This window comes from Meles meles, chromosome 4, assembly GCF_922984935.1.
Source record: "Meles meles chromosome 4, mMelMel3.1 paternal haplotype, whole genome shotgun sequence".
NCBI classification, from domain to species: domain Eukaryota; kingdom Metazoa; phylum Chordata; class Mammalia; order Carnivora; family Mustelidae; genus Meles; species Meles meles.
Window position 1 is genome coordinate 80032287 of NC_060069.1, and position 13565 is coordinate 80045851.

The window sequence follows — 13565 nt, forward strand, 5'->3', positions numbered from 1 at the left end:
TAACACAGCCCACTCAGAGACACACAAAAATTACACAAACGATATGGAATAGAAAGCGTTTTTACAGAAGCAGATCATGGACTCTAGGATCGAAAGGGAAAGAGCATCAGGAAATTGGGCTCCAGTTCTTTGGTGCCTTTCATTTCTTCCCTCCCACACTTCTCTTCATCCCCTTGTCCTCTACAATTGCCACAAAGTTTAAAAAAAAGAGAGAGAGAGAGAGAGAGAAAATAAGGTGGGCAGAAGAGAGGGAGCATGGCCAGGGTGAGAAAGAGCTCTATTGAGACAGGCAAGTATGACTTGAGACAGCATTTTAGGAATATGGGCACAGGGGCAATGCTCTCAGGATACAAGTGAGACCTCTTGAGCAGAGGGCCAAACTGGAAAAGGACCAGAATATGGAATTGCACCCATTCACCAAACAGAGTGAAACTGGAAGTGTATCTACACTGACATGAGCAGATTTGCATGAGAAAAGTCATAGGCCTGGGTATGGACAAAACAATCAAGTAAACCTGGCTGGAGATAGGAAGGCTGCTTAGGAAGCTATTACTAGAATAAGGTAGGAGATGAAGGTCTGAACTGAAGTTGGAAGTTGTAGAGGGAGAGGATGGATTCAAGAGCTATTAAAGAAGTAGAACCCACAGGACTCGGTTCTTGATAAAGAAAATGGAAGAACCAAGGATAACTCCAGGTGCATCATAGGGCTGCGTGGATGAGGGCATGCTTCTGAAAAACAGACCACAAATGGAGCTGAGGTGGAGGAAGAAGGCATTCTCATTTATGTATTTGGAGTCTGAGTTATCTGTGTAACTAACCAGATGGTGATGGTGGCTGAAATGCCTGTGTGGACTTCAGGAAGAAAGCCATTATTGGAGACATGGATTTAGAAGTCATAAAGTACACTTGATGTCATGGCAATTATCGGATCACTCAGGGAGAATATGTACAATAAGAATAGAGAATGGTTATTGGTATCTCCTTAGTAAATATAACAAGCTGCTGAAAGCCCTTCACATATTCAAAGATTCTGATTACTCTTAATTTGCCTTCAAGAAAGCCCAGTAATAGGTATTGGATGCTTACTGGGCAAATCAGAGGTTCTGAGAGTATATGATCATGGTCTTTGCCCTTGTTTTACTATTAGAAGGGGAACAAGCACACCAGTATTAAATAAATTCAAAGTACAGTCAAGTAGCAGATTAATCAAAACCTGTTATATTGTGAAATGACTCAATACCTCTTAAGTGTGAAAGGATTATAAGAAGAATGACAAATGGGTGTGATTAATCAGAAATTTATTTAGAATGGTCCAACTATTGCAGAAATTTATTTAATGTGTCCAACTATTGCATCACTATTTTTTGGCTTTGGTTTAAGAATTAGACTTGCCATAGTAAGAATAAAGGAAATGCCATAATCAATGGCATTTGATCAATGTAAAGTAGAATGGATTTTTTTGCATATTTCATTCAAATTTTAAACTGTTGCATCATGATTAAAGACAATGCCTCAACTTCTTATAAATTTTTCATGTGAACTGTATTTTAACTGCAGGCAACTAGTAAATTAAGACTTGGCAGGCTGCTTCAAGTCCTGAGAGATTTTTTTCTTAAATTGGCAAACCAGTTTTGTGCATGCTCACAAATATGCTTCTTCCTATTTCTTTCATTTTATATCAATAAACATTCCTCTAGGGAAAAATTAACTGCAAATCGAAATGGTTTTGAAATCTTTAGTTTTGTAATTTTATTTATTCATAGGTAATAAAAAGAAAACCCTCTGATACCTAGCATGTACATTATGTAACAAAGTTATCTCTCCAGGTATTTCTCAATCAAATTGATTTTCTTCTTTTTTTTTAATGAAGTGTTCTGCCCACTGAATTCAGAATAGCTGTGAGAATAATCCAAAGTCTGCTTTATTTCCCCCACATGCACCACTAGGTACATAAATCAGGAATTTGAAAGTGATGTACATATGTATATCTGTTGCTAGAAATGAGTTAACACTGCAGCCAAGGGGATTCACGTACACGAAAAGGGAAGAAACTCTTAAGAAAACGCCTGAATCTCTAGCATGTAATGCTCTAGAAGGTTTGTTATTGCAATTGCTTTTTAATGGAATCCTGGAATTTTAGAACTAAACATCAACAGCAAGATAGCTATTAAATTGCCACCCACTTGAGGACAGAAGTTGCACCCTGTTTATCATTGCATTTGCAGGACCACACAGTGGTACCCAATAAATAATGGGTACCAACTGAATAAATGAATGAATCCTGTCATTGTTCAGATATTAAAATTAAAATTAGAAGCAAAAGGACCTGTTGGAAGCCACACGGCTGGTCAATGACACCACAATATGTCTGGTTCCTCTCTACTCTGGGCACATAAGAAGATGACAATTCCCTGCTTCCTGAAGTAATGCTTGGCCATGTGACTTGCTTCAACCAATGAAATAGGAGAAGAGATACGTGTCCCTCCAGGCAGAAGCTTTTAGAAACAACTATGCGATTCTCCATGTACCGTCTCTTCACCTACCATAGTGACTGTAGAAGCAAATGTTGATATTAGGTTGCCAGTGGATGGGCAAAGAATTCTGAGCCACAACATAGAGGACTGCTGCTCTGGAGAGCCACCTAGACCCACTACAAACTTCCCATAAAGAAGATGCAATCTTTTGTTTTGTTAAAAACTATGGTTTTGGGGTGCCTGGTGGCTCAGTGGGTTAAGGCCTCTGCCTTCGGCTCAGGTCATGATCCCAGGATCCTGGGATTGAGCCATGCATAGGGCTCTCTGCTCAGTGGGGAGCCTCCTTCCCCTCCTCTCTCTCTGCCTGCCTCTCTGCCTACTTGTGATCTCTGTCTGTCACATAAATAAATCTTAAAAAAAAAAAAAAAAACTATGGTTTTGGTATTACAATAGGATAACCTACCTATCTTGACTCCTATGCCTATGAGAGTAGGCAAGCATGGCTCTGAAGCCAGACTTCCTGGGTTTAAAATTGGACTGTGCCACTTTCCAGTTCTGAAGCCTTTGTCTCTGAGCTTCAGTTTCTTTTTTCTTTTCCTTTTTTTTTTTTTTTAAGATTTTATTTATTTATTTGAGAGAGAGAGCATAAGAGGGAAGAAGGTCAGAGGGAGAAAAAGACTCCCCGTGGAGCTGGGAGCCTGATATGGGACTCGATCCTGGGACTACAGGATCATGACCTGAGCCGAAGGCAGTCGCTTAACCAACTGAGCCGCCCAGGTGCCCTGAGCTTCAGTTTCTTTATCTATACAGTGGATATAATATCTGATACTACCTCATAGAGCTGTTTGAAGATTGAATAAGTTCATACATAGTTCTCAGAACAATGGCTGCCATTGTGACTTCTCAGTAAAGTTTAGCTAATATTCTGATTTCTGGCCATCATTTCTCTCCCTTTCTTCCAAGAATAACAAAGACACTATTTAGATAACATTACTGTGGGTAGATTAAAGGTCTGCATTAATCAGTGAAACCTTATAATTAGAAGAAAGTATGAGAAGCTATCTTTATGACCTCAGGATAAGAAAGAATTTCTTAAGCTACATAAGCAGAAATCCTGAAAAAAAAATATTTTTGACTAAATAAATGTTTCACTTTTTGTATTGCAAAATACACTCTAATAAAGTTGAAGACAAGTATAAGGTGAAATATGTATAAGTAACACAAAATTTTCCTACACCAACAAGCAAGAGACAAACAACCAAGACAAAACTGGGCAAAGAATGTGAACAGAAAATTCACTGAACAGGAAACTCAAATAGTCAATAAATGTAAGAAAAGATGTTTAGTCTCACTAAAAATCAGTGAAATAAGTGATGTAAATACTTAAAAATGATATGCCTTTTTACAATGATCAGACTGGTAAGGATAAAAAATTGTGACAATACAAGTCTTGGCAAAGATGTGGAAAAAGTGAGAATGTTTGTATACTATAGATAATATAAAAGATTAACCTACTCATAAAAGAAAAAAGTACTTAAGAAAAGCTATATATAATCATTAATTAGATTCATAAATGACTGCTAGCTGACAGTTCAGGTGGGTGAGTAGCTAGCTTTCCAGAATCTTAATTCCTCTTAAAGTTTATCAGAAAAATGCCTAGGCATTTTATCATAAATACTTATTTTCTCTTTTACCATAAAGAGATTTTGTATTATAAGATACAAAAATCTTCTGTCCTAGACAAAGTTTAAGACAAATTTTTCTTTGTAATCTTTTTAAAGGAACAATCTGGCAATAGCTAGTGATATGATAAACCCTTGTACCCTATTATCTTGTAATTCTGTTTCTGGGTGAAACTCTCACATACCTGCACCAGGGGACAAGTACAGATGTCAACTGAATATTATTTGTGCCAAAACATCAGGAGCAATGCAAATGGTCATCAGTAGAGAAATGAAGAAATTGTTGTGGTATAGTCATGCCATACAGTCAGTGAATAATTAGACCTATATGTAATAACATAGAGTCAGTCTTGAAAACAGGATATTAAGTTTTAATAAGCAAATTGCAAAAGTATAACAGAATATGGTAACTTAGATCTATTTTTATAATACTCTAAGCAGCATTATGAATGCTTATGGGTACATACCTGTGGTAAAAATACAATATCATATTTGGAATCACACCAAAATTCCTGATAGGCTTGCTTCTGGATAACAAAGAAGTGTGTAAAGAAGAGAGGGAAATGTTACTGGAAAGGGAATTAAGGAGATCCCAATTTCATCTTTAATTTTGTTTTTTAAAAAAAATCAGGATCAGGGGGCACCTGGGTGGCTCAGTGGGTTAAGCCTCTGCCTTTGGCTCAGGTCATGATCCCAGGGTCCTGGGATCGAGCCCTGCATTGGGCTCTCTGCTCGGTGGGGAGCCTGCTTCCTACTCTCTCTGCCTGCTTCTCTGCCTACTTGTGATCTCTGTCGAATAAATAAAATCTAAAAAAAAAAAAAATCAGAATCAGGGGTGTCTTCATGGCGTAGTCAATTAAGCATCCTACTCCTGGTTTCGGCTCAGGTAGTGATCTCAGGAAGGTGAAATCAAGCCCCGCATCAGACTCAGCGCAGTGTGGAGTCTGCCTGAGATTCCCTCCTTCTTCCTCTGCCCTACACTTTGCTCTCTCTCTCTCTCAAATAAATAAATAAATCTTTTTTAAAAATTAGAAGCAAAATACCGGTATTTATTAATATGGCGAGCACATAGGTATTTGTCACATTATCCTTTGTGTATGTTTTTCTTTCTTTCAAAAAAATTAATTAACCCCATAAGTAATGTCTAAAAGTAGAGTGTTGATAGATTTGACTACGTAAAAATATAAGGCTTATAGAAAGTAGAGCCTGTCATGCACAATAACTTAAAGTGAAAATATGTGTAATAATTATGAAAGCAAAAATTAATATCCTTAAGATACCATAAGTTCATGCAAATCAATAAATTAATGAGTCAAGGACATGAGCAAATAATTCAAAGGTGACTGAGTTCAGAAAAAGTATTCTGCTTCATTAATAGTCAAAGATATAAAAATTGAATTTAAAATAAGATTAACATTACACTTTTAATCCATTTTTTTGAAGGATAATGATCAGTTCTGGCTACAGCAAGGGAGTTTAGACACTCTCACACAATTTTAGTTGGAGTGTAAATTATTTCAACACTTTTAAAAAACAATTTAGCAATACAGGTCAAGAGTCTTAAAAATGTTCATATCCTTTAACACAGTGATTCCATTTCTAGGAATCTATTCTAAAGACATAATCTGAAATGTGTACAAAACTTAAGTTGTGCACAACAAAAATATTATGGAGTTATTTATAACTAGCCTAAATGTCTCAAGATGGGAGAATGAAAGTGTACACATATATAATTTCCATCCATATGGAAGAATATTAAGAAAACATGCAAAATCATGTTTATAAGAAATGTTTAGTGACGTGAAACAATGCTACGTCAAATGCCACATTGCAAGATACAAAATTATTTATATAAAGAGGATTATTTGGAACCAAAAGGAAATACACAAAAATATTAGCAATAGTTAGCTCTGGTTGATGGAATTAGCATTTTTGAAATTTTATGTTAGAAGTATGGTTTCTTTTATAATCAAGGAATAACAGATATTACAGATGTACTATTTAGTTACATTGCTTTATGTAAGTAAATGTAAATGAGCAGTTTACTTAAAGAAAAATCCATTTTAAGTTCATGGATTTCCATTATAAAATAAAGATTTTAGGAAAAGGGCAGAAAATCCATTAATTTACTTAGGAAATGAGAAGGATGGCCTCTGGGAGCAACTAGAGATACCATTAATAATTTCATTCCAGTGCATGTGTGGCCCAGCCCTTTAAAGGGAATGGCGCTCTGATTATCAGAGGACCAGACAGTTGACAAAGTTGATCGGGGATTGCTAAAGGACTGGAATTTGAGAGAGAAATCTTCTTTATTGACACACATGTTCTAGTTCCCAAAGCATGGAGAAGTTCCATATGCCATAGAAATGAGGTCTCAAAACTGCCCATTATGGAGACAAAAAAGAAAAAAATTAATTTACTGCTGAAATAAAATATGCCCCATCTGGCTAACATTTGGAGGTTTGTTTTCAGTCCACACTTTTACAAACATACTTGACAGTTCCCGGGATAATTGGCTATAGTGTCAAAGCATAAATAAAAGTGAAGCACCAGTTCTGGGTATAATGAAAAGGAGACCTTCTGATGCTCCCTGAGACTTAGATGTAATGTGTTGAGTTGCAGTGTTAATATCGTGCTCGAGGAAATAAATGCATAAGTAAGGAGTGGGTCTATTCTATATAAGCTGTAACTATCCACATTCTTAAGAGAAATTTAAGTCTGCACGTGCGATGTAAGTGACAAGTGATGTAGGTCAGCCTCCAGGGAGAGCAGGGTGAATCCCAGTGTTGGAGAGACATTAGTTTTGTTGAGCCCTCCCTTTCAGAGCAAGCTAGGTGAGAATGGGATAAACAGGAATTGGGTTTGTTGATTTCAAAAGCCTAGATTAGGGTAGGGACTTTTAGACTGTAAACTGAGAACCAGGAAAATCTGATCGGCATTATCTAAGAAGCAAAGGTGAGGTCAAGAATGAAAAGAAGGTCTGAATAAAATCTAGTGATTAAGAGGTAAACTCCAGGAGAATATCATTCATAATAGGAAGCCGAAGACAAGGGGGTTGAGAGGGCAGATGGAGGGTGGACTGCAGATACAAATGTCTGGGACACTCCTGACTGGGAGAGAGCTGGCAGGAAGGAGGTTAGATATTAAAATAGAGTCTGGACTTTTAAATGAAAGAGGGACAGGGCTTCATATAAGGAGGATGACATGAGCAGTAACATGGAAGAAACAACAACAACAAAATCACAGTGAAGTCCTGGTGAATGGAACCCTAAGTTCATCCATGAAGTTACAAATACTTTTGGCAAATGCCTGCTTTATGCCAAACTCTGGGTAAAGGCCAGACATAAATAATCATGCTCTGCCCCAAGGAGACAAGCAATCTGCAAGCAAAGAAAGGCACAATGTCCCACTGAAAGATACTGTAAAAAAATAAAAGGCCTGGAGGAAGTGATGAAGAACAGCAGTGTTTGTTGGGTGGTCAGAGTCTTCTCTGACCTAGTGTCAGGTGAGTTTTCCTGGCAAAGAGAATAATTTGCACAAAAGCCTCGAGACCATATAACAAAAACAAAAATAGCAGATAATTTAAAAAAAAGAAGAAGAATGAGAAGAGAAAGGCAAAACCTTGGTGGATTAGAGCATTCTCCTTTAAATTTAAATAACACATCCCATCAGAAAAAAACATTTGAGCAAGCACCGTCCATGTTTATATTTATTTACTTATAAATAATATGCATGTATTATTATTACACTCATCATTTTTATTACCAAAATATTCAAAAATAGAAATCTTAAAGGATGATACGAAAAGTAAACAAAAGTAAGAGTTCTAATATTGTCCTCCTCCTCCAGTACTGGGGATGGTCATACCACCCCAGGAATGAACCCTCTTCCCTTCCAAGTGTTCCAAGAAGGAGAAGAATCAGGGTAGAGCTCAGAGAACTAAAAGGAGAGTTGGTCTGGGGTAATTTACCTCTGCCTTGTAAGCCATGATAAGGAGCTTAGATTTTCTTGTAGTCTATGGGAGGTCACTAAAGAGTTTTGAGCAACAGGCATTATTACCAAGCCTATTCTGAAATGATCACACAGTACACTGTGTAGAAGCTGGATTAGAAAGGGGCAAAAGTAGAATCAGAAAGACCATGAAGACTTTTGCTCACCCAGATGAGAGAGGAAAGTAGTTTGAGCTAGAATGGTCCTGGTAGGGATAGAAATGAATGATACATTCAATATAAATTTTGGAGGTAAAAGGGACAAAGCAAGCTAACTGAAGGAGTGTAAGGGTGAGGGAGACTTTCGAATATCTTAAATTCAAAATGCCTGTGGGATGTGCCAGTGTAATTGTCTAGTAGACTTATTTGTGGTTTAGGCCACAGACAAGGGCGCTCTTGGCACAGAGGTGGTGAAAACCATGCAAAGATTAAAGCAATCTGAGAAGATAGTCTAGAGAGTCAAAGCACCCTGTACAGAGGTGAGTCCAGAGAGCAGCCAGAAGACAAAAGGAGCCAGAAAGTATGAAAGTCACCCATCTCAAGAGAGTCCAAGAGAGGTAGAGAACAGAGGTGAATGGGATTTGGCAGCCAGGTCAAGGCACAAAAGTACAGAAGGGTGCGCATCCAACTGCGCAACTTGGAAAAGGCAGTTTTAGTGACATTTTAAGGGAGAGGTTCAAAATGAAATAGCCAAAGGAATGAGAAGAGAATGAGCAAGGAGACAGCATCTGTAGAGATCTGGCGCAGAGGTTGGTGCTGAATGGGTTCCGTCATGGAGGAAGTATGGCCATGCTTTAGAATGGGGGCCCCCAGCCCATGTTTGCAAGTGTTGGGATGACACAACAGAGAGGGTGAGGATGGTGAACAGATGAGAAAAAGTGATTGCACACAGACCCAGATCAAGACGTAGAGTTGTTGGGGGAAAGATGAATGAGTGCTGTTTCATGGCTTTTCATCTTTTTCAGTGAAATAAGAGGTGAGGCCATCATCTGAAAGTATGATGGGGGGAGGAGGGATGGAATGTAGAAGGTTTGAGGAAAGAAAGTCTAAAATGGAATTCTCAGAAAAAAATGAACTATGAACTTACTAGAAATATAGCAGGACTTTAAGGCAACGAGAAACAGCCATTTGGGATCTGAGATAACAGACTTGGAGTAAAACGGAATTTTTATTTTCTCCAGTAGTGATTAGCTGTTTAGGTGCTATAATGGAATTCATTCAAGCTTGAGCTTTTGTCTTTTGGTTGGGTGGTAATTAAATGGTGAAAGATTTCAAGGTAGGTAGGGGAGATCTGTGTTTGAGAAGATAGAGGGTCAAGGGGCAGGACAAAAGGAAAAACTTGAAAGACCAAAAGAAAACATAGGAAACCCAATTTGAGAAACAGAAAGATGGTCTTTAGATCCCAGAAAAAAAGTTATTTTCTGAATGAAGAAGAGTATGGATTTATGTTGAGCTTCTCTTCACGAAAACCCTCGGCTTCTCTTCTCAGCCCCAACCCATGCTCTACCACTCACCTCGGAAGCAAGGGCACAAGCCCATTCACCATGCTGCTGACCAAAGCTAATGCGGACAGCCCGTGGCCACTAGGAAAGATGACGCTGGCCATGACGGTGACCAAGGGTGTACCTTGCTATGTGTGTGAGACTTGCAATGCTAGGGAACACTGGGAGAGTATTAGCTTCAGCACAAAATGAACTTTTATCATAGTTTATGTGCTGTCCGGATACCTACAATCCCCCCACCAGAGCCACATCATAGTTCATCAGGGATTAACGTGATTAACATAAGAGGACAGGTTCCAAGGTGAAAGAGTCCTTGAGAACAGACACATCCTCTGGAGACGTATATAAGCAGGACTTTTATTGATGCCTTAGGACCAGAGAGTTTGGAAGTCCAGCCAGATTCTCAACTTTGCCTCCCTAAAGACAGCCTCTACCTTCGTTCAGATTCTTTTTTTCCCCCCTTAGCAGCTATACATTATAATAATCTGTAGGGCCCCTCATTTAAACAATTCCATGCACTCAGCTCATACTAAGTGATCACACATGACTTTACAAACACATTGAACCTAAGTGACTGTTTTTTTTTTTTTTTTTTAATATTTTATTTATTTGACAGAGAGAAATCACAACCAGGCAGAGAGACAGGCAGAGAGAAAGGAGGAAGCAGGCTCCCCGCGGAGCAGAGAGCCCAACGCGGGGCTCGATCCCAGGACCCTGGGATCATGACCTGAGCTGAAGGCAGAGGCTTTAACCCACTGAGCCACTCAGGTGCCCCCTAAGTGACTGTTTGATTCACTATTTAAAAACTAGAAAATTGTTATCCTTATACTTGGCTAATTAATATACACTAATTAATATCTCCCTAACTACCAGCCACACATATTATACTTATATGGTACATAAACTTTTTTTAAGGAAATTAAAATTGGCAGAAGGAATACTTTCTCAGTTTAGTTTAAAAACCTGGTTGATCACATGTATTGTATTTCCTTCGTTTTTCACAAGCCAGACTGTCCTATAATGAAGCATGTCAATTTTACTACTGTAGTGAACATTCCTTCACAGTCAGCCAGATGTTCTGCATCAGTCAAGGAAATTAAAAAAAAAAAAAAAGACTTTAGCAAATAGTTAACAAAATAACTCTATTCCTGGGGGAATACAGGTACGTAGTTCCTCCAAAATGTCTATTCCAATCCAATAACTCGCCATCGTGGTTTGGGTTCTTAATCAGCCCATGAGTAAAACAGTATGCTTTTCCCCCCTCAGTGCTATCAAGGATATTGTGTGAATGCATACAAACCATGGGCACTAAACTATGAGAATAAATAGCACTTTATTTCAAGCAAAGTGGAAGCATGATAGTTACAAGCCCAGGCTCTGTGTTTGAATGCTGACCCGCACTTACTTGTTCTTTAAGTCCTCTGTAGTTCCTCTTCTCTACCTGTAAAGTGCAGGAAACACTTGGCAAGCATGCTGGGGGATTTAGAACACATAATACATGTAAAATCCTTGGACCAGCAACTGACCCATGGTTAAGAGCTCAGTCAAGTGTAACTAGTATCATTTTATTATGCTTCCTCTGCAAGACGCCTTCACAAAATGAATGACCAACGTTTTATCTTTTGAGAGTGAGATCAATTTTCGCAACAGCCAAAAAACTTATGTAGGCCCAGATCTATTATAAAAGGAGACGACTCAAACCAAATAATAGTTAAAGCTGGGTTTTACTCAAGTAATGAAACTTTTTTTGCATGTGCCTAATGTATATACTCTATAGAACAGTTCTGGAAGAGACTTCTAAAAATGGTTTGAGCAGACACCATGTCACTGATGTATGAGTAGACATCCAAGTTTAACAAAACAATCTGTATTTCAAAATACAGATTCTGGTTTTTTAAAAAACCATAACAATTTAGATATCTCATACTAAATAAATCAAGAAAGGGAACAGTGTCACTACTTGCCTTTTTCTTTAAGATCCTGTATGTTGCATGTAGATTAGATCTCTGGGGACACATTACCAAATTACCCTCTTTCTTTTAGGGATTATGGAGTAAACTTTATTTTTTTTAAATTCAGTATACAAGTATTTTCTAAAGTCTACTTATTTTCAATACATTATTGTATTGTTCTACTATCTTCGCTACAATTTGGGGTTCTTATTGAAGACCATTCCAAGGGGAAGGGGCCTTTTTAAAAATTCTTTTGCTAACTACAGCCAACAGAATCATTTAGTGCCTCACTCCAGGCTTTGATAATTCCTTCTGTAGTCGCCCTTGTAGCCAGCGCAAACTGTTCCTGCTGCGTGTAAGCCCTTTTCTTCAGGATCTTTCACCAGCCCTGATGGGAAACATTAGAACACCTGAGTTGGGGGCGCCTGGGTGGCTCAGTGGGTTAAGCCTCTGCCTTCGGCTCAGGTCATGATCCCGGGATCCTGGGATCGAGTCCCGCATCGGGCTCTCTGCTCAGCAGGGGGCCTGCTTCCCCTCTCTCTCTGCTCTGCCTCTCTGTCTGCTTGTGATCTCTCTCTCTGTCAAATAAATAAATAAAATATTTAAAAAAAAAAAAAAAGAACACCTGAGTTGGAGGGCTACACAGTAGTTCCCAGATCTTAGTACAAGTGAGAGTCCCAGGAGACCTTGTTTAAATGCAAATTCCTGGGAGACCTTGTTTAAATGCAAATTCCTGGGATGTCTGTGGATTTTGAAAATGGTAATCTTGGAGGTGGGGGTGGGGAGTGGGCCTGCAACTCCAACACAACATCTCCCAGGGACCAGTCTTACCAAAATAGTGAAAGAGTCAAAAGCAACTGGAATCCAATTGACTTGGCTTGAGTCACACCTCTACCACTAACACATTCTGGGAATCTGGGCAAGTTGGTTAACCTCATTGAAACTTACCTGCTTCATCTATAAACTGGGAACAGATCCACCTGCCCAATGGTGTTGCTAGGAAGGTAGTACAAGTTGATGCATTTCATTAAACACCCAGAAGAGCAGCTGGCACAGAGTGAGTGCCCCATAAACAGCAACTATAAAACCACTGCTTCATAAATTTTGTGGCTGTGGTGAAATCACCTGTTTAGTTTTCTCTTTTTGGGATTTGTAACAATTTAGGTATCTTTATGGCGCTGCTCTGAATATTTTCCATCTTCACCTACTTCGTAAGAACTGAACGCGGTGGCCTGTGTCTGCTCAGGGCCCAGGTACCTCATTATAGGCCTATCTATGTGTCTAATCATGCCCCAAATGGGCACACCTCATTGCATCCTTCAATTTCAGCATCTCGTTAGCATGCTCCATTTGCTCACCTTGTTATTTCCCATCCCCTTACCAATGTCCCCCCCCCTTTTTTTTTTGCTCTTCCTTTCAGTGCTCGCATCTTCTTATGCCCATTTCTTTTTTCATAGTAGTAAATCCTTCCTTTTGTGCTTGTCATGATTCCTTCCTTTCTGCACAGCTCATTACACGCCGCCATCTGTGAACCTCATTATGCCATCCCATTTTTATCTCGTTACATCCTCACCGTGCACATATTATTAGCTCCTCCATTCATGCATAGCATTGCATTCTTTCCCTCTGCTTCTTATCACAACCTGCCCTTTCCACCCTTCCCATTTAATGCTTCCATTTATAAATCACATTACATGCCCCCTAAATGCTTTATCATTACAGCCCTCCATTTATGCATCTCATTACACTATTGCCCGTGCATATTTCTATGTGCATTTCTGTTTGTACATCTCATTACAGCCCCATCAAACATACACATGGCATGACTCCCCTTTCAAGTATTCGCGTTGCATTACATCCTTCTATGTTTGCATCTTATTACATCCAATATTCTGAGGTTTGACAACAAACTAACAAAGACAGATAAGTATGTTACTTGTTTTTAGAAAACAAAATACGTTTCTCA

At 38.7% G+C, this 13565-nt stretch overlaps 1 protein-coding gene across 2 annotated transcripts in view; it reads left to right on the forward strand.

Moving 5' to 3' along the window:
• VEPH1 (ventricular zone expressed PH domain containing 1) overlaps positions 1-13565 on the forward strand; it is a 243943-nt gene that overhangs the window by 194841 nt on the left and 35537 nt on the right. The window lies entirely within an intron of this gene.